General features: G+C 40.0%; 1 protein-coding gene across 6 annotated transcripts in view; it reads right to left on the reverse strand.

The window, feature by feature from the left end:
• The window catches only part of TSEN15 (tRNA splicing endonuclease subunit 15), a 269,598-nt gene that overhangs the window by 132,473 nt on the left and 117,371 nt on the right, over nt 1-19,754 (reverse strand). For 4 of the 6 annotated variants that reach the window (XR_009563307.1, XR_009563305.1, XR_009563300.1 and 1 more), the window contains 3 exons: nt 15,316-15,494; nt 5,704-6,669; nt 2,205-2,259 (listed from right to left, as the gene is read on the reverse strand). The gene's annotated coding sequence lies outside the window, so the exon portion shown is untranslated. The remainder of the gene's footprint in view (nt 1-2,204; nt 2,260-5,703; nt 6,670-15,315; nt 15,495-19,754) is intronic. The other 2 variants (XR_009563303.1, XR_009563309.1) reach the window with 2 other exon arrangements.

Here is a 19,754-nt window from a genome sequence, read left to right on the forward strand (position 1 = left end):
TCCACCTTCAAAGACAGCAACTTCGGGCTAGTCCATCTCACACTGTGATCTTTCTGATTCTGTCTTTTGATCTCTTCTTCCACTTTTAAGGACCCTTGACCCTTGGCATTAGGCCCACTTGGCTAACTCAGGATGATCTCCCTATTGTAAAGTCAGCTGATTAGGAATCTTAATTCCATCTGCAACATTAGTTTCCCTTTGCCATGTAACCTGACATATTCACAGGTCCCAGGGATTAGGACATAGACATTTTTGTCAGGGGAGGTCATTAGTCTTCCTACCACTTCCAGAAATTCCACTTCTAGGAATATACCCTACAGAATTGCGCACACACACGTGCCACAAAATGTATGATCAAAGATTTTTATTTCAGTAGTGTTTCTAATAGAAAGAAAGAAGAAAGAAAGAAAGAGGGAAAGAAAGAATCTAAATATCATCAAAAGTAGAATAATTACATAACTCCATGTAATGGTCAATTACATGTGTCAATTTGACTGGACCACGAGTTACACAGATATTTGGTCAAACATTATTCTAGGTGCCTCTGTGAGGGTGTTTTTGGATACAACTAATATCTGAATTGGTAGACCGAATAAAGCAGGTTGCCCTTCCTGATGTGGGTGGACCTCATCCAATCCGTTGAAGGCTTGAATAAAATAAAAAGCCTAACCCTCCCCCTAGTAAGAGACAATTCTTCCTGCCTGATGGCCTTCCACCTGGCACATCGGTTTTTTCCTTCCTCTGGACTCAAACTGAAACATCAGCTTTTCCTGGATCTTGAGCCCGTAGGCCTTCAGACTGGAACTAAAGCATTGACTCTCCTGGGCCTCCAGCTGCGACTCACCCTGAACATCTCGGGACTTGCCAGCCTTCACGATCACATGAACTAATTTCTTATAATAAATCTCTCTCTCTCTTTCTGTCTCTCTAATATATACATCCTATTGGTTCTGTTTCTCTGGAGGACACTGACTAATACCTCCTCCAGAAAAAGTGCAGCCCTACGAAACAAGAAGACAGAGTTCTGTGGACCAATGTAGAAGGATCCTCATGGGATAGAGTCATGGGAAATAGGGAAATGTACAGTATGATCTAATTTGTATAAAAATCAAAAGGGACACATAAATCTGCACATATCTCTCTATAAATGCATAGAAAAGGGACTGAAGGCTGCATATTGGACTTGTAACAATGATTATCTCTGAGACTGGAAGTGGGATGGGGGCCTCGTGGTGAAAGGGGCTTTCATGTATATTTATTTCAATTGTTTGAATCTCTTATAATGAGAACGTATATATAAATTATTTGTGCTATTTAAAAAAAAATCCATTGTATACAGGGAATTTTTTCTAAGAAACTGGCTTACAAGTTGCAATACCAATGTGTGAATTTACAAGAAAGAAGGTTTCTTCCTAGTGACTGTCAGTAACACAGGAATAATACTCAATGTCTGACACCTTACAGGATATTTTCCTAATAAAAGAATAGGTAAGAAACCAAATTAGTGAACAGAAAGGACGTGTTAAGCATGAAATCAGAGCACAGAAAGTCAGATGTCCTTGAGGGATGTTTTATCTTAGCTGAGGTTTTAACTCCAGTGAATTATCCAATTGACCCTGACACTTGGGCCTCTAGACACAGTCTCTCTTTCTGATAATAGCTGTGTCTCTCTGCTCTGAAGAGTCACTTGAGAATTACTAGCAAACTCTCATTCTCCCACTGTCATTTTGAGAATCTACATTAAATCTACCTTTCCTATTTGCACAAAGCACTGCACGGTGTCCACTCCCTCTCTTTTTTTTTTTAACAGATTCTGAGATTATCTTCCATCTCTTTTGGCATTTTCAGTTTCCTGGCAGAGGACAGAGGTCTTTTGCAGCCCCCAGTAAACACAGAATAGAGTGGGAAGCCTCAGGGGCATTTTCTGCTAGACAACTGAGTCCATTCATGGTGGGGCTCTTTCTTTGCTTTCCCGACCTTGTCTCTGGGTCTATGATTTCAACTTACTTTGGGGAACTGAACTCTTATTGACTATACTGAATTATCTTCCAAGGCTGTGTGACCTTGGGTTATGTCATTATTCTTCGTCATGATTGTTTCTTTCTTTTATCTAAGATAAGGAAGTCAGGCAGTTACACAGGAATAATACTCAATTTCTGCCACCTTACAGGACCATGGAGAGGTTAAAATAAGGAAACATTTACCCATTCAACAAATGTTTGCTGAGGTCCTTTACTCTGCCCAGCTCCATGACAGGTTCTGGAGACACAAAAAAAGAATAAGACAGTCCCTGCCTTCACAGCACTCACAGTCTTATGGGAAAGACACACAAACAATTATAATACAGAATAACAAATGCTAACATAGTGTGTTATGTTACACCCTGGAGGAAGTAGGGTTAAGTAAGATTTGGGGAGATATTATAACTCTTGAGCAGAATCTTGAAGAAAGAGCAGGAAACAGGACGAGGTGAGAAAAGCATTCAAGACCGAAGGGACAGCATGTAAAAATGCACAGAAGTAGGGAGAGGACTGCAAGAGTTGGATTGGAATAGAGTGTAATAGATTGAAGATAGCCCTGAATTCTTTGATACTCCCCCTTAAGAGGTGGGGTTTATGTTTGAATCTGGGTGGGCTCTGTTTGACCGATACAATACAGTAGAAGTGGCACTCTGCCAGTTTTCAGGCCCAGGCCTTAAGAGACCTGTATATTCTACTTCTTGTCTCTTGGAACCCAGCCACCATGCTGTGAGGAAGCCCAAGGAGCCTCAGGAAGAGACCCAAATGGAGAGGAACTCAGATTCCCTGGGTGAATTCCCTGCTGATGACCAGCACCATCTTGCCAGCCATGTGAGTGAGGTGTCATTAAGTCACTAAGTTTTACATTAAAAATTAGCAGTAATTACTGAAACATGGAGGTAAAAAGAGGGGAGAATCAGGATCAGACCCCCAGGTCTCCAGGTATAGGTAACACGATGGAGATTCCTTTCTCAAAGATAAGATTTAGAGGTAGAGCAGGCTTGGAGAGTGGAGGAGGTGAGAGGGGCATTGGAGGGTGATGATAAGTTCAGTTGGGGACCTACAGAGTTTGAGAAGCAAGGGGTTATCTGGTAGAGATAGATGGTACAGTTGGACACACAGGTATCTGCAACTGGAGAGAGATCTGGACTAGAGGTATGCGAATGATATTTACGGAGGGAGACTGCATGACTGCGGATACAAACACCTATGGGGAATATACATAAGTAAGAAGAGAAGAGAGCTCAAGAGGAACAATCACAATGGGTAGCAGAAAAAAGTCCATGAAGAAGCCGCCAAAGAAGTGAGAGCAGGGAAGTAGGGCAGAGAGTTTACCCTTTCTGCTCCTGGTGAGCAGTGCTTCTGATCACAGAGTGGAGGCTGTATTCAAGGCTTCACACTGAACCCGATTCAAGGTCAGGGAAGCATCCTTGATAGGCAAGCCGTGGTTCCCTGTGCCCTGCTCTGTTGCTTATGGGCAAAAATAAACTCAGGCTGAAACTGGGAGCGTGACAACCAACAAGCCAACCTCATGAAGGCTTTCACCCTTCCCTCTCGCTATTTTGGCCTTTCCTCACCTAGGTGCTGGGGTTTCTCCTGGTCCAGGAGTCCAGGAAGACAGCCCTGACTTTGCCTTTGAAAAAAAAAAACAAAACTAAGAAGTGCATTGGTGTTCTGTCTCTGAGCTAAACACGAAAAGAGGACTCTTTTCCATTTTGTGTGAAGCTTTTCTTCCCCAAGCTGCACACCTAGACAGATGGGGGAGCAATGGTTTATTGATGCAGTGGAGCAGTGACTAGGAGAGTGGATGAATATTTTATGGGCACCAGTAGCAGTTAATAAATCATGAGGCGCTGCAGACAAGTGGGTCGCTCACTCCACCCTGGACAATGGCTGCTGAGCTCTAGTCAAGTGGAATCTCCTTTTCTGGCATCTCCAATCTGTCCTGAGTGCTGTAGGGAAGCTGGCATGACATTTCTGTGGGTCTTGATTTCTCAATTCAGTATATGCAGAGGAAAGTTAGTACTTCTGTTTTTAGCTATTGCCAACTAGATGAAGCTCTCATTAGGCAGATTCAGAGGAAATTAACCTAGGAATCAAAAGATTTGGCTTCTGGTCCCAACTCTGCTGATGGCTAGCTGTGTGGCATTGGACAATATACTTAACCTCTCTGAATAATAGTTTCCCATCTCTAAAACAAAGAGATGGATGGATTGGTAATCTTGAAGCTTCCGGTCAGTCTTACGATTTTCTGAGTCAATGAGTTTCTTGAAATGACAATAAATGACTCATGATGCTGAGTGATCTGTTTCATAAATGATCCTTAATAAAAGTTTCTGTGCTGTATGCTTTGTTTGTAAGGAGCATTGACAACCTCCCTTCCATGTCTAAGGACAAGGGTGCCTAATTTTTAGAAAAGAGAAAAAGAGAAGAAAAGCAAAAACATAGACCTACTCAATAATTAGCTTTGGAAATAAGTACAGAAATGATGAGTACCATTTTGCCAGACTCAATATTTGAGGTTGGTTTATTTATCTATTTATGATTTACAGCTTTAACTATATCCGAAAGGAATTTTAGCTGATTACACCAGTAATGAAAACAGCAATGGCTGGTTATATAAACAGAAGTTTCAGCACTATTAAAATTGCCAATTTTAATAATAAAAATAATATGACCACTATTGAATGTTTACTCTGTGCTAATCCCTATATGGAGTATTTTACAAACATTATTCTAGTTATTCCTCATTAGTCCCAAAATAATGGCACACTGATAAGAAAACTGGGCTGAGAAAGATAAATTTCCTTGCCCAAGGTCACCCAATTAGTGAGTGGCTGAGATGAGATTCAAAACCAAGCCTGTCTGATTCTAAATACACTATTATTGTAATAATAAATGATAGCTAAAATTTGCATTGAACTTACTATGAACTAGAAACTAGTCTAAGCAGCTCACCCATCTGGATTCTCTCCATCTTTCCCTGCCTTTGAGCTATTTTATAACCCTGTAAATTGTAAAACACAGATAATAATACAAATTATTCATATCCATAGAAATGCAAATTAATTGATTATTGCCCTGTGGGTGGACACATCTTGCATCTATTAGTAAATTCATTTCTGAAGTCCTTATGCTCTATTTCTGTATGGTTCTTGGAATTCTTTAAACCAGTCGTAATGTCTTATTGGTTCATTTGTTTACTGAATTAAACACAATATTTGACACGTGTTCATTTTATATTTGTAGGACAGCATGATTTTACCCTTTTTAAAAAATATATCCTTCATCAGTGTATCATGCACATTCATGTGTTCTTAGAGAGGGAGACAGTGACACAGCTCTGCAGCATGGCTGCTGCCGCTGGTGTGTGTGAGCACAGCAGGAGATGAGGCCAGGCCAGGCCAGTGCACCAGCCTTCTCTGCCTCTCACATCTGTGATGTGGTGGTCGCGCCTGCTGCTAACTAAGCTGGTTGCAATCACTGGCTTGGCTGCTCTACCCTCTGGGTGGCCTGTCTAATGACTGCTCCTACACCTCTCACTGCTGCAGCTGCTGCCAGAGCATTGCCCAGCTGCCTCCTATTTTGCAGAGTCTTTTTAGGGTCTGTCTATAGACTTCCAGAGCCCTGCTTTCCCCAACAGTGCTAAAGACAAGGGCAGTAGAGACTGAAGGACAGAACTAACCAGCTTTCTGGAGCCATCCCTCTTCTTTTCTGAAATTGCCTTTTAAACGTAAAGATAATGGGGTCCCGTTCGGTGAGCATAGTATTGTGCACCATCACAATCAAACCACTAGGATAGTGTTTCTCATACTGCGTGCCAGGGAACACGGGTGTTCCGTGAATAACTTGTAGATGTGCTGTGATAAATGGAAAAATACTTTCAAGTCTTATGATAACCATTTTATCATGATAGTGATAATTATCGAAGCAATTTTATTTCCTTACCTTTCAAGATCAAATCACTTTGTTTTTACCTTATATAACTTTGGGGATTTTGTTGTTGTCCTAAGAAAACAGTTTTTACAGAAACATCTTATATGCCTATGCATAAAAATATTATCAGTGGGGTTTCGTGATATCAAAACTTTAATAGATGTTCTGTTACAGACCTGGAACCTTCATCCTGTAACACAAAAAGTATAAGAGTTGAGGACTTTTGAAAAAAGATGGAGGTCTTTTTAGCAGCACAAAATCTAGACTTTTTTCTTACCTTTAGGTTTGGGAGCCATGAAAACCCTCCTGCCCCCTCCACTACTACAGGGCAGACCAGTGTAGGAGATCCCAAGTGCCAGTTATCAGGGGGCTGTGACATTCCACACACAATAGGTTTAACAGAGAAAAACTATGTTCCAAACAGATCTCCACAGTGGTTGAAAATAGTTGTTGAAGATGCTGTGCTCAAAATCAGAACTTTAAACAATTATAAACCGAAACACAGAATTCTCTGCAGTTGGCATTAAAATCTTGAAATGAGAGAATTACCATTCTGATGCAAACCAGCTTGAAAACAGAAGAGAAAAAACATGAAAGGGATCGACTGTTACATGTTGGTGATCTCTAAGAATCCGGAATTACTCCTCTTCTCTTTGTGGTGTGTATATTCTCTCTCGCTGACCTTCATTCATTCCCTGGACTTCAGCCACCTCCTCTGTGGAACAGAATCCCAGGTCCCACCTTAGCCCAGAGTTCTTGCCTGAGCTCCTGACCCTACTGGGGCAACTCTGTTTGGATATCTCTCACAGACACTGATGTGTTTTCTTCATCCTCCCACCTCACGCACCCACCCCTCCATCAGCTCTTTCCCTTACACTCTTTGCTGTGGAGAATGACACCATCATCCACTAAAAACATGGGAATTATTCTTACGTCTTCCTTATTCACACATGTCCAATCCATTGCTAAATCCCATCTATTCTATCTCCTAATTATGTCTCCATTGTCTTCTTTCTCTTCATCCTCTCTTGCCATTATATCAAATCAGGGCCTCAAAATCTCTTTCTTGGTTCCTGAAAGCTCATTTTAACTGGTTTACCTGCCTTTTAGTCAATTCTCACCAATGGTAGATTGATCTCTGTACAGTGTAAATTTGATAATGTCACTCTCTTTTACAAAAAATCCTTCTGTGTCTTTCCATGGCTTTTCATTATCTGAGCCCAGTTTACCAGTTCAATCCCATATTTTACCAGGCTCTCATCCTACCATAAATTTTATGCCAGCCACGCTAAATTGCTACAGATCCCCAAATATGACATATTCTCCGTTATGGCCATAGCTCTTTGTTGTGCTACTGTCTCTGCCTCTTGAACTCACTTATCCACTTCGCTAATTTCTTCCCCCACAAGGCCTTCCTGGAACCTCCCAGTTAGCCTTCAGTGCCCCTCTCTTGTGTGCTCATGACATCCTATGGGTCCACTCGGTCAAAACCTTTACTGAGCCCACTCTACCGAAATTGCCAATATAGAGAGAAAGCATTTAGGAAAAAAAACCCTATACTTCTTTCTCTAGTATTTTCTTTTTTTTTTTGAACTTTAGAATTTTATTTATTTTTTATACAGCAGGTTCCTATTAGTTATCTATTTTATACGTATTAGTGTATATATGTCAATCCCAACCTCCCAATTCATCCCACCACCCCCGCCACTTTCCCCCCTTGGTGTCCATACGTTTGGTCTCTACATCTGCGCCTCTATTTCTGCTGATACCCCTGTCCTTTCTTCCATTTAGATCAGATGGGCAGTCTCTACTCAATACCCTTCAGAGTAAGGCCACTAAGTGAAAAATTCAAAGAGCAAGAAATCAGTTAATATTAGCTTTTTGAGTTTCCGCAAGTAGACTCAAGTTGGCCGTTCATTGTTTAAAGGAGAATATTTTAAAAGATCAAAAGCCTAGGTCAGGAATGTTTTACAGCACAAAGTTCATTCTGATTTGGAAGATTTTATGGACTGGCGCCAGAGAAAAAGGAAGCAGAAGCAAGAGTGAGTAAGCCACTGGCGAGTGACTCTGAGGGTGGGTAAGGGTGGCCCAGGAAGGGAGGAGAGCTGTTTTTTCTTTTTTCTTCTTTAACTTTTTGTTTTATATTGGAGTATAGCCAACTAACAATGTTGTGATAGTTTCAGATGCACAGCAAAGCGACTCGGCCATACATACACATGTATCCATTCTCCCCCAGACTCCCCTCCCATCCAGGCTGCCACCTAACATTGAGCAGAGTTCCCTGTGCTATACAGCAGGTCCTTGTTGGTTACGCATTTTAAATATAGGGGAGGAGAGCTTCTAAGAGTTTCACTTCCCACATCCAAGAAGGGAACCGAAGGAGCTGGGAGTGAGTCGGTGGCTCTGAAGGGAACTTTCAGCGGGGAGTGGGAGGGTACAGTGTGTCCTGCATGAATTGGTCACTGAAAGTCAGATGTGAGCCCAGACCCCAGAGCAGATGCCCACACATGTTAGACAATGGTGTTCCTCCCCCTGATGTGGAGCCAATGGAGTCTGAATGTAGTCCCGAGGACGAAGGGCAAGGGGAAAACCTCGAATTGTCTATCATTCTGAACTGGCTAGAAGTAAACTTCTCACTATAAGCATAATGAGAGACCAAGATAGAAATTTAATGTCGTCGTAGAAAAGGCTGTTATAATTCGTGCTGTCTTGAATCTGTGACTTAGAATTACTACTTGTGGCTCCTGTTTAATAGTCAGCTTTCTCCACTGGATTGTGGGCTCCTGGAGGACAGGGACTATTTGTATTCATCTTTGTAACCCCAGTCCAGTCATAGTGCAGAGACTCAGTAAATGCTGTCAGATGGAAAACAATGAATAAATAAGCAAACTTGGATGACGAAGGATGAGGATCCAGACAGAAGCAGGGCAGGGTAATTTCCCTTGGTCAGATGTGATTTTCCTTAATGGAATTAGAGCTGAATATCAGAAATAAAGCGTATATTATTTGTTCTTCTGTCTGTTAAGATAAGCTTGTTCAAATTAACTAGTAAGTAGCTGTATTTATTTTTCACTAAGTGTGAATTTAGTCATTCTCATTTAATCTTCTTGTTGAGATTATTATGATAATTCAATTGAAGATTTGTTACATTGTCCACTTGGATGATGTCTAAAATTTACTGGAAAATACTTTAGCTTAGTACTGTGATATAAATGTGTGTGTGTGTGTGTGTGTGTGTGTGTGTGTGTGTGTGTGTGTGTTGGTTTTACTCTACATGCTAGGGGTAGGTGATTAACATCCTAACCTGGAATTAACTGTCCAGATGTGCTTAGTTAGATTTTAAAAGTCACACTGAGGAGTCCACACTCCAGAGTACTTTGAGTGCTTCCATTATCTCTATCTCCATCAGCAGTGAAGGGGTTATTCAGTAGCATTTAGCGGAGTTAGAAATAATTTTCAAAGACAATTTGAGTAGTGTCCAATTGTGACTAGCAAGGTACAGACATCTCCACCTGTGCATGAATCTGTCCCACTCAGCATCCTAATACCTCTCAGTGTGATGCCCCAGCCTAGAAGTCCCATTTGGTCCTGTGTCCCATCTCTAACCAGAGGATTTACTGTCGGATTCTGACTCGATGGCTAGCTGATCCCCCCAAGATAATATTTCTGTATCTGCCACTAGTGAAATTGTCCTACAGGGGGCCTAGCAGAGGAACCAAGGCAGGGGGCCAATAAGAGCACATTGTACGACTCCTTGTGTCTGTGTGCTGATAAATGTTTGGGTGTGCGTTGCAGGATTTGTTTTCTTTGTAATGGACCACTTGGTAGCAAGTTTCTTGGGAATGAGACCTAGACACTTCCTCTACCTTTAACATTGGAGGCCACCATTATTTGCCAAAAGAACCCAACAGTTGTGAATGACTAAATTGGCTTAGATGAGCTGACAACACAGCACTTAATACAACGCACATTATCATTGCTTTTTCCTGACATTTCAGATTTCTGTAGATAAAGATATAAATACATACATCACAATGAAAAAATTTCCACATTATTTCTCTCCTTAATATCCTGACTCTAATATTTTCATAGCATGGTTGACCCTTGCATGTATCATCCACTGGAATGTCACTGCTCTCTTCATCTGAATTTCTTTCTGGCTTGTACTTTATCCTATTTATCTTGGATGCCCCTCTGAGCCTACTATAATATCTCGCCAGGAAGATCCCTCATCATTAAATGTTTGCTGGCTGGAATGTCATGAAACAAGCTAGATGACAGTGGTATCAGAGTCGTCCTCATTGCAAAGCCCTACCACCCTCTGAGGTCACAGCTGATACTCCAAGAAGAGAAAGGAAAAAGCAGTATTGTCACGAAGGGCTGGGCCCACACCCAAAGTTGTTGGGGACAAAAGTACAGAACCCATGTGGCCATGAAGACGGAGAGAGGGCAGACCCTGATCTGATTGTAGGTTGCCTTCCCATCACTGGGTAGGCAGCAGACTGAGAAAAGTATTGTCCAGCTTTGCTGGGAGGAAGGAGACCACCATGGAGAGGGGATGAGTAGCCCAAGAGAACATCTTTACAACAACTAGATTTTTCAACCCAGTAGCCACGTCTGTCAATAAAATATGAGATTGAAGCATTACTGTTTTACTTGCCACAGATAAGACTTGTGCACAAAGCATGTCAGTCTGTCATCACGACTGGGGTTGCTGAGGAGAAGCTCTGACCCAGCATGAGCCCCTTAAGAAGGCAGAATAGGCTCTGAGAGAATGAATCTGACCGCAGAGTCTGGCCCAGAGGCCCAGAGGAGCGTAGGGAGGTGCAGCTTAGTCACGGGTCACTAAATGGCCGGCAGCTGGTGGCAGGGCATTGTTTTGACTAAGGCCACTTGGGTTACCAACCTACCCAGACAGCCTTAAAGCACGGAGGCAATTTGTGGGAAAGATATTGGTAGGAACTTCAGCCAGGCTACAAGAGAACACCAGGAACGGCTGTTCCGATAAGCAGCTGCTCTTTCCTTTACCGAGGGTCCCATGGCAGTTCATCTGGCATTGCTGGTGTCTGCCCAAGAGCTTCACTGTTCACTTTTGCACTATTCACTCTCTCCAGACTGGCTTGGCTTTGCTTTCTCAAACACCATGGGAATGGTTGGACACAGACTCTCATACCTGAAGGGGATGTTAGAGAGCTAAAGATGGGCCCTTGACCCAAGTCACTCTCTGGATCATTCAAACCTCCCTAATCACCACCCAACCCCATTACTGTCGCCACCACCACCAGCAGCAATCACGTCACTGGCCAGTCATTCTACAGCAGCATTCCTATACTTGCCAGCCGGACAGTCATCTGGGGCTACTTATTAAAAATACACATCCTGGGACTTGCCTGGTGGTCCAGTGGTTAAGAATCCACCTTCCAATGCAGAGGTCACGGGTTCGCTCCCTGGTCTGGAAACTAAGATCCCATGTGCCATGGGCAACTAAGCCCATGCGCCCTAGAGCCCGTGTGCCCTAGAGCCCGCATGCCACAACTAGAGAGAAGCCTGTGCGCCACAACAAAAGATCCTGCATGCCACAACGAAGATCCCTAGTGCCACAACTAAGACCTGATGCAGCTAAATAAATAAATAAATATAAAACATATATATACATCCTCAGGCTCCTCTATTGGAAACGCTGGGGTGGGGTTCAGGAAGCTCTACTTCTATTAAGTACCCCCCACTAGAATTGGGCAAGCTTGAAAACTGCACTGGAGCAGTTCTAGAATTTTATTTATTTAGCATCAGAATAGCCTGGGTGCTTATTATTAATACAAATGCAGAGTTCTACCCCAGAAGCCCACAAAAGATTCTACTTCGAAAGCCGAAAGCGCTGGCACAAGACCCTAGGGATTGCAATTAATAAACATTCCTAGGTGATTCTGATAGAGAGGTTCATGGGCCTCACAGTGAGAAGCATTATTTTAGAGAGAAGCCCCATCTAACTTCACACTCTCAGTCTCTAGCCAGTATGATTTGGGAGAAGCCATGTTCTACTCCATTCTGTGATGGGTGGGTCGAAGGAGGACTCTGGCACTTGGGGGACTCCCAGAGCCAGAGGACCAAAACCACTGGTCAGGAGGGGCAATGAGCAGAATGGTTAAGGAGATATGTCACAGCAATAAAGGTAGATCTCACAGTTAAATGAAACAGAAAAAGCTGCATTTATTTATTTTTTTAAAATTTATTTATTTAGGCTGTGCTGGGTCTTAGTTGTGGCATGCGGGATCTTCACTGCAGCAAGTGGGATCTTTCGTTGCAGCATGGGGACCTTTTTTTTTTAGTTGCAGTCTGCGGACTTCTTAGTTGCAGCATGTGAACTCTTAGTTGTGGCATGCGTGCGGGATCTAGTTCCCCGATCAGGGATTGAACCCCGGCCCCCTGCATTGGGAGCACAGATTCTTACCCACTGGACCACCAGGGAAGTCTCAAAAAAGCTGCATTTAAATAAGATGTGGGTAAACCAACCTTTATGTATAAATATTCTAATAACAAAAAGACTAAGAATTGCTCACTAATATATCGAACACTTATTATGCCCTGAGCGCCTGAGGTATGCTATCTCATTTAATACGTGCAAAAATTTTAATGTTGTATTTGTGAGCCAATAAGAAACTTATCCAAACACATAGGAAGTAAGTGGCAGAGCCTAGTCTCAAATCTAGGTCTTGTTGAAATGAAAGAACATGGTTTTAATCACCAAGGTGTACTTTAGCTAGAAACGCAGATTACTTCTGAAATCAGGAAAAAGAAACCCACAAATGTAGTGTTATATATAATAAGAGAATTATGGATTAATAAAAGGGACTCTGATCACAAGACCCTTTGGTGGTAGAAAAAATAATCCATCCCCATAATTTACCAATTTTGTAAGCTCAGATTTTAATGAATTGTGTTTTATTAAAATTACACACCTGTAAGGTTGAGGACCCTAGAACTCCCCAAATGTGCCAACAATCGAAAGAGGCAGAAATGATGTAAAAGGAAACCACCTAAGGATCAGAGACTAAATCATTCCCGAGTCCTGTGGAAACGCTGCCTCAGAAATAAATCAGAGGCAGAGGCTCTGTGGGCCTCTGCCTCAGTCAGCATCACGTTCTGGAGCCTCCCGTGTTCATTGTTCAGTGTAGAGGAGGCCTCTCACACAGGTGTCACACTGTCCCAAAGCCCCAGGGTTCAGGACTGTGTTCCCTGGTTCAGGCCTGCAATCTTAGCCAGGCCCTGGCTGTGTAGACTCCTCTCGAGCAGCAAGAAGAGACAGGGTCTAACCTCTATTTTCTGCCAACGTGCTGTATGCTGAGAACCAATAGCTATAATCAAAATGCCTCCTGTTGACTCTGCAAAGCCTTGGAGGAGCTTACAAGTGCTAAACACATGTTTCCAAATCCTCATCTCTGAAGCAGTCCTTTAAGACATAAAGGTTTAGGGGCCTGTGAGGGGGAATGGAAGAACAAACAATGTAGCAAGGTGTGGTGGCTAAGGGGCAGAGGGAGACAAAAATAGAGGTGGATCTCCAGCCCCACTTCCTGCCCTGCCCTCCCTCCTCCACCATCCCCTCCCAGAGGATCCTTGTCACAAAAAGAGCTTGGGATACCTGGGAAAGGCCTTTATTTTGCCTATGGTCTAATCCAATCATTTGCACAGATGAGAAATAAGTGCTCTCAGGAGCTCTGAGTGTTTCCTTAAACTCTTTGAAAATGGATGAAAAAATGATAACATATAAGTAATCCCCAAACCACCGATAACCCCAAACCTCCCTACCATTAGGGAGCAGCCTGAATAATTGGTTCCTAAACAATTAAACTCTCTGGTTCTTTCATCAGTCACTTTATTAATAAGTATTTATGGGCTACCCTCTGTAAACCCATCACTGAACTGAGCAAGAATCGGAAACACAGGACCTGGAAGTGACTTCAAGAAGCTCTTTGTTTAATAGGCAAAACATTCTCTGACATAAATCGTACCAATGTTTTCTTAGGTCAGTCTCCCAAGGCAATAGAAATAAAAGCAAAAATAGACCTAATCAAACTTACAAGCTTCTTTACAGCAAAGGAAACCATAAACAAAATGAAAAGACAATCTATGGACTGGGAGAAAATATTTGCAAATGATGCAACTGACAAGGGCTTAATTTCCAAAATATACAAACAGCTCACACAACTCAACAACAACACAAACCAAACAACCCAATCAAAAAATGGGTAGAAGACCTAAATAGACATTTCTCCAAAGAAGACATACAAATGGCCAACAGGCACATAAAAAGATGCTTAACATTGCGAATTCTTAGAGAAATGCAAATCAAAACTACAGTGAAGTACCACCTCACATGGGTCAGAATGGCCATCATTAAAAAACCTACAAATAACAAATACCGGAGAGGATGTGAAGAAAAGGGAACTCTCCTGCACTCTTGGTGGGAATGTAATTTGATGCAGCCCTTATGGAAAACAGTATGGAGTTTCCTCAAAAAACCTAAAAATAGAGTTGCCATATGATCCAGCAATCCCACTCCTGAGCATATATCCACATAAAACTATAATTCAAAAAGAGACATGTACCCCTATGTTATAGCAGCACTATACACAATAGCCAAGGCATGGAAACAGCCTAAATGTCCATTGACAGATGGATGGATAAAGAATATGTGGTACATATATACAATGGAATACTACTCAGCCACAGAAAAGAATGAAATAATGCCATTTGCAGCAACATGAATGGAACTAGAGATTATCATACAAAGTAAAGTAAGTCAAAAAGAGAAAGACAAATACCATATGATGTCACTTATATGTGGAATCTAAAATATGATGCAGATGAACTTATCTACAAAACAGAAACAGACTTACAGACATAGAGAGCAGACTTGTGGTTGCCAAGGGGGAGGGGCAGGTGGGGGAGGGATGGAGTGGGAGTTTGGGATTAACATATGCAAACTAGTATATATAGGATGGATAAACAACAAGATCCTACTGTATAGCACAAGAAACTATTCAATATCCTGTGATAAACTATAATGGAAAAGAATTATGAAAAAGAATGTATATACATATAACTGAATCACTTCACTATACAGCAGAAATTAATACAACACTGTAAATCAACTATACTTCAACAAAATAATAAATAAAAGAAATGCATTGTTTAGAGAGAAGGTCAGATTGATAATTAGGGGACAATGCAAGGCAGTAAGATCTGAGTGCTACCTTGAGGAGAACTAGAGATATGGGCTTTTCCTTCAGAAAAAGGAAAAAAGATTAAGGTGGACCGGAGGTATCAAGGGAAGCTTCATGGAGGAGGCCGACTTTGAACTTACTAGGATTTGGAGAGCAAAAGAGAGAAGTTCTGAGGGCATTCCAGTGGTGGAGAAGTGGATGAAAGTCCTCCCATCTTTCCGCCTATCAAAATCTTTTCAGGTCAGCTCAGGTCTGGCTTGCCCTTGTAGTCTTCCACCATGAGAACTGTGAAGATTAATGCCTGCAGGTATCTTTGAATCTTCAGAGAAAACAAGTATATACACAGAGTTACAAAAAAGCATCAGTGGGGTTGCATTACATCAGTTGCAATTAAAGTATTCTGGACTTAAAAAAAGGTAACATCCTATATTCCTAATAGCATGGAATTAGAAAAACTAACCATCAAATACCTTTTACACATCTCTTTGCTTGGACACGTTTAAAATGTTAACTTCTAGAGGAAAACATTAATTGGATGGATAAGAGCAAACACTCCTTTCTATATGTGGTGATTTATTTCCTCCACACTGTATAAACCAAACAGCTGCATTTAGAGCAGATACATAAGATTCAATTATAGTTACAGACATTACTAACCTGCCATTTTTCTAAACATTTTGAAACACTGAAAAGGTAGTTGAAAAGACAGCTTGCATCATGTTTGATCATGGAGAAGCAGCATTCCATGATGTTAGGTGAAAGCTATATCGAAATCCTACACCTGCTTGCAAATAGAATTTTAACTGGCAATTTGGCTTCTAGGTAGTGTATTATGACATAAAATAAATTAATCTTTTTTCTTTCATACAGAACACAAGGCCACAATCAGTGCCAAGTCTGTTCCCTAGAATTGCTTGGCAGTGTTCCCAGATGTTCCAACAGTCTTGTAGCAGAAGCTTTGCAACCCGTTTGCTAGGCAGAGCTTTTATTTTTTTTCCTTCCATTTAACAGACTGCAATATGTCCCACCCTTCCTGGTATCACTGGACAATCGTATTTTCAATTCTTCCTTATGTCTTATTTTCCCAAACCTAAGGTCTTTCTGAAACTGACCTTGTTATTCTAGTCTGTTATTCTCTTCAAGCCTATACGGCTATATTACCCTCTTAAACAGGCAAATCCAAGCCCAAGGGGATTCAGATTCAACTTAAAACGTGTTCCCCAGAATGTCAAGTTTCTCAAGATGTTAATAGATATTCCACGAGATAAAGTGATGTCAAATAATAAAAAGAAACGCTGCAAACCTTCTAAATCTCTAGGGATTTATAAAGCACATTACTTGAGAAAAAACAGAAATCAAGCAGGAAATATATTTAACTTGGTTAAACAAAACTGATTTGACTACAGAATTCTTTCTCTCTCTTTCTCCCTCTCTCTTTCTCTTTTTTTCTATAATACTACTGGAATATAATAATTATAATCATAATAACAATAATAATAATAAAAATAGCTAACATTTATAGCTATCTCTACTCCTTTAGTGATAGTCATGGAAATTTTAACATACATAATTAACAGAGTTCAATATTAATAATTATAATCTTCTTCTGAATCATATAAGAATACTAGAATACTGTCATGCCAGTCATCACCCTCCCTAAGTTATGTGTTATTCTCTCTTGATATTTAGCCTCATACATTAGACATTAATTTTACCATTATACACAGTCAGTATTTATCCTTTCCATTTTCATGTATTGCAAATCTTCCTTTTGACATGAAGTATCTTCATTAGAAGTTCCTTATGTGAAGATGTGTTGGTAGAAAGTCCTCAGGTTTGTGTCTGAAAATGTCTTGTTTTGCCTTGATTTTTGATAGATTGTATTAATAAATATTCAATTCTAGGTTGAGAGTTATTTTCTTACAGTACTTTGAAAATTCGTTTTCAATTCTTTTGAGTTCCACTCTCATTTCTGAGAAGTCACCTATCAGTTAGTCATTGCAGATGTGTCTCCACCCACTCCACCCCAACTTTTCCCTGTTTGGCTGCATCTGTTACTTTCTCTTTGTTTTTATTATTCTGAATTTTTCACTCTGTTATGTATTTCTTTTTACTTCTGTTGTTTGGCACTTGGGGAACTTCCTTAATCTGAAGATTGATGGTCTTCTGGAAAACACTCACTCATGTCGTTTAACACTGAATGTCCCCAATTGTCATTTCTTCTTAGAACTCAGATTATATGTATGTTGGACCTGCTAAGTCTTTCTTCCATATTTCTTAATCTCTTTTTCATATTTCTCTTTGCTTTGTCTCTGTCTCATGTTATGTGTAACTTCTTCAACTTTACCTTCCAAATAACTGTTTCTTTAACTGTGTTTAATATAATGGTAAATCCATTCATCCAGATTCTACTTTCAACTATTATAATTTTTATTTCTACAGATTCATCCAGAACCCCTTTTTCAGTTCTATATCTCTCTCTATATTAATTTATACATATTTATTTTTATTGTATGTTTGGTATCTGATAATCATAATATCATCAGTCTTTATAAGTCTGATTCTGTGTTTTGCTGTTTTTTTGAATCTTATTCATAGTTGTATGCTTTGTATGTGTGTAGAGGTATTTTGGTGAGTATATGGAACATGGAACTTTAACTATGGTATTTCTTTGGGGCTTGCTTGTCAAGTTTACTTATTTGGAAACAATTTGCATTTGTTTCTTGTAGCCAGAGACACTTGCCCTATTAGATATGATACTTATTATAAAGCTATAGTAATTAAGATCATGTAGGGTTTGGCATAAGACTAGACTAACAGAGCTGAGAAACAGATGCTCACATATATGGAAAGTTGATATATGATAGAGGTAGCACTGAGACACTGGGAAAAAGATGGTTTATTCAATAAATGGTGCATGATAATAAATAAAGAGATCCAAGTGGGACTGCACCAGGAAAATGTATCTTAATCACATCTGTTTCTTGATGAAGAGAGATTGTAAGAGAGCTAAATGAATGGCAGTCATTCTTACACTGAGACCCATATATCAGCTTCAGGACAGATATGAACCCAGATGGTATATGAAAAGGTTGCATGTATATGCATAAAAAATTGTAGGGAAAATAGGATTCTATATGCAAAAAATTTATACTGTTTTTTAGTAATAATAATTGGTGGTGATAGTATTAGCATTGCCTTTTTGTGACTGTTATGTGTCATATGAGATAAAGCAAATGAATAACTGTGGGATGTTCTAATTGTATTTTCCCTTGTATTGTTGAGAATAAGGATTCTCAATGTGGAAGAAAGGAGATAGAGATGTAATCCAGAAGAGGTTAAATGCAAATCCTGTGTTTCTGAATTTAATTGGAAATATCAGAATAAATATCATAAACATGCAACATATTCTTTCTTTGTATCAATCTACTTACTTATCTATCATCTATGTATCTGTGTATCTATCTATTTATCTACCTATCATCTATCTAATATATATATTAGATATATTATATCCACTTAAAAGGCCTTGAAGCAATGACTAACCAGTGATATCCTGAAAAACTGTCTTCAGAATGTGGTCTTGAAATGCCATTTCCTATTAAAAGAAATAACATATTCTTCATATGTTTCAACATATCAGATATCAAGGAAACTATTAAAGACCACTAGGGTTATGTCAAAAGGACTCAGAAGCCAATTTAAAGAGGCTCCCACTTTATTCTATTCAATTCCATTCCATTCCATTCCTGTATTCTACTTCCAAAGATAAGACAATTTGAATTTCAACAAGGATAAGAATTGTAATGGGTTGAAACCATCAAATATTTTAAGTCCATGCATTTCTAGAGATATTTTAAAAATTGGATGATAAGCAATTGAATCATCTTGAAAACAGATTAAATAAAAGGAAAAAATCAAACATTTATCCTTGCTTTCCTTTGAGAACTGTACCACTGGAAAAACTGAATAGCAAATGAAGAGACTCTTCTCTTTATAAAATTATTCAGGCCAGTAAAATGAGAGAATTAGAATATTACCATTTTGCTAATGTCATAAAAGAACAATAACCAGATATTACGTGTTTGTTGATGAAAGAACATGCCATCCTTTGATTCAAAATACATCAAACCTGAATCTGATCAAGCCCCTGGATCCAGCTTCCAATTTGCAGAAATATATGGGTCTTGTTGAACTGCACTATGGGTAGGCAATCCAAATTATGGGAAACTACAGTTCAAATGACATAGATAAAAAGATGGCATAGATTCTTCAACAGAGGGATGGAGAAGTAACCTGTAGATTAAAAGACATTCAAAGCATATACCAAGTTTCAAAAAGAAATCAGATGTTCATTTTTGTGTCTTGCTTCTTTCACTCAGAATAATGTTTTTGAGATTTATCTATGCTGCTGTGCATTATTTACAATAGCCAAGACATGGAAAAAACCTAGTGTCCATTGATGGGTGAATGGATAAAGAAGTTGTGGTGTATATATACAATGGAATATTATTCAGCCATGAAAAGGAAGAAATCCTACCATTTGTGACAATGTGGATGGACCTGGAGGGCCTTATGT

The sequence above is a fragment of the Globicephala melas genome, chromosome 1 (assembly GCF_963455315.2).
Source record: "Globicephala melas chromosome 1, mGloMel1.2, whole genome shotgun sequence".
NCBI lineage: Eukaryota > Metazoa > Chordata > Mammalia > Artiodactyla > Delphinidae > Globicephala > Globicephala melas.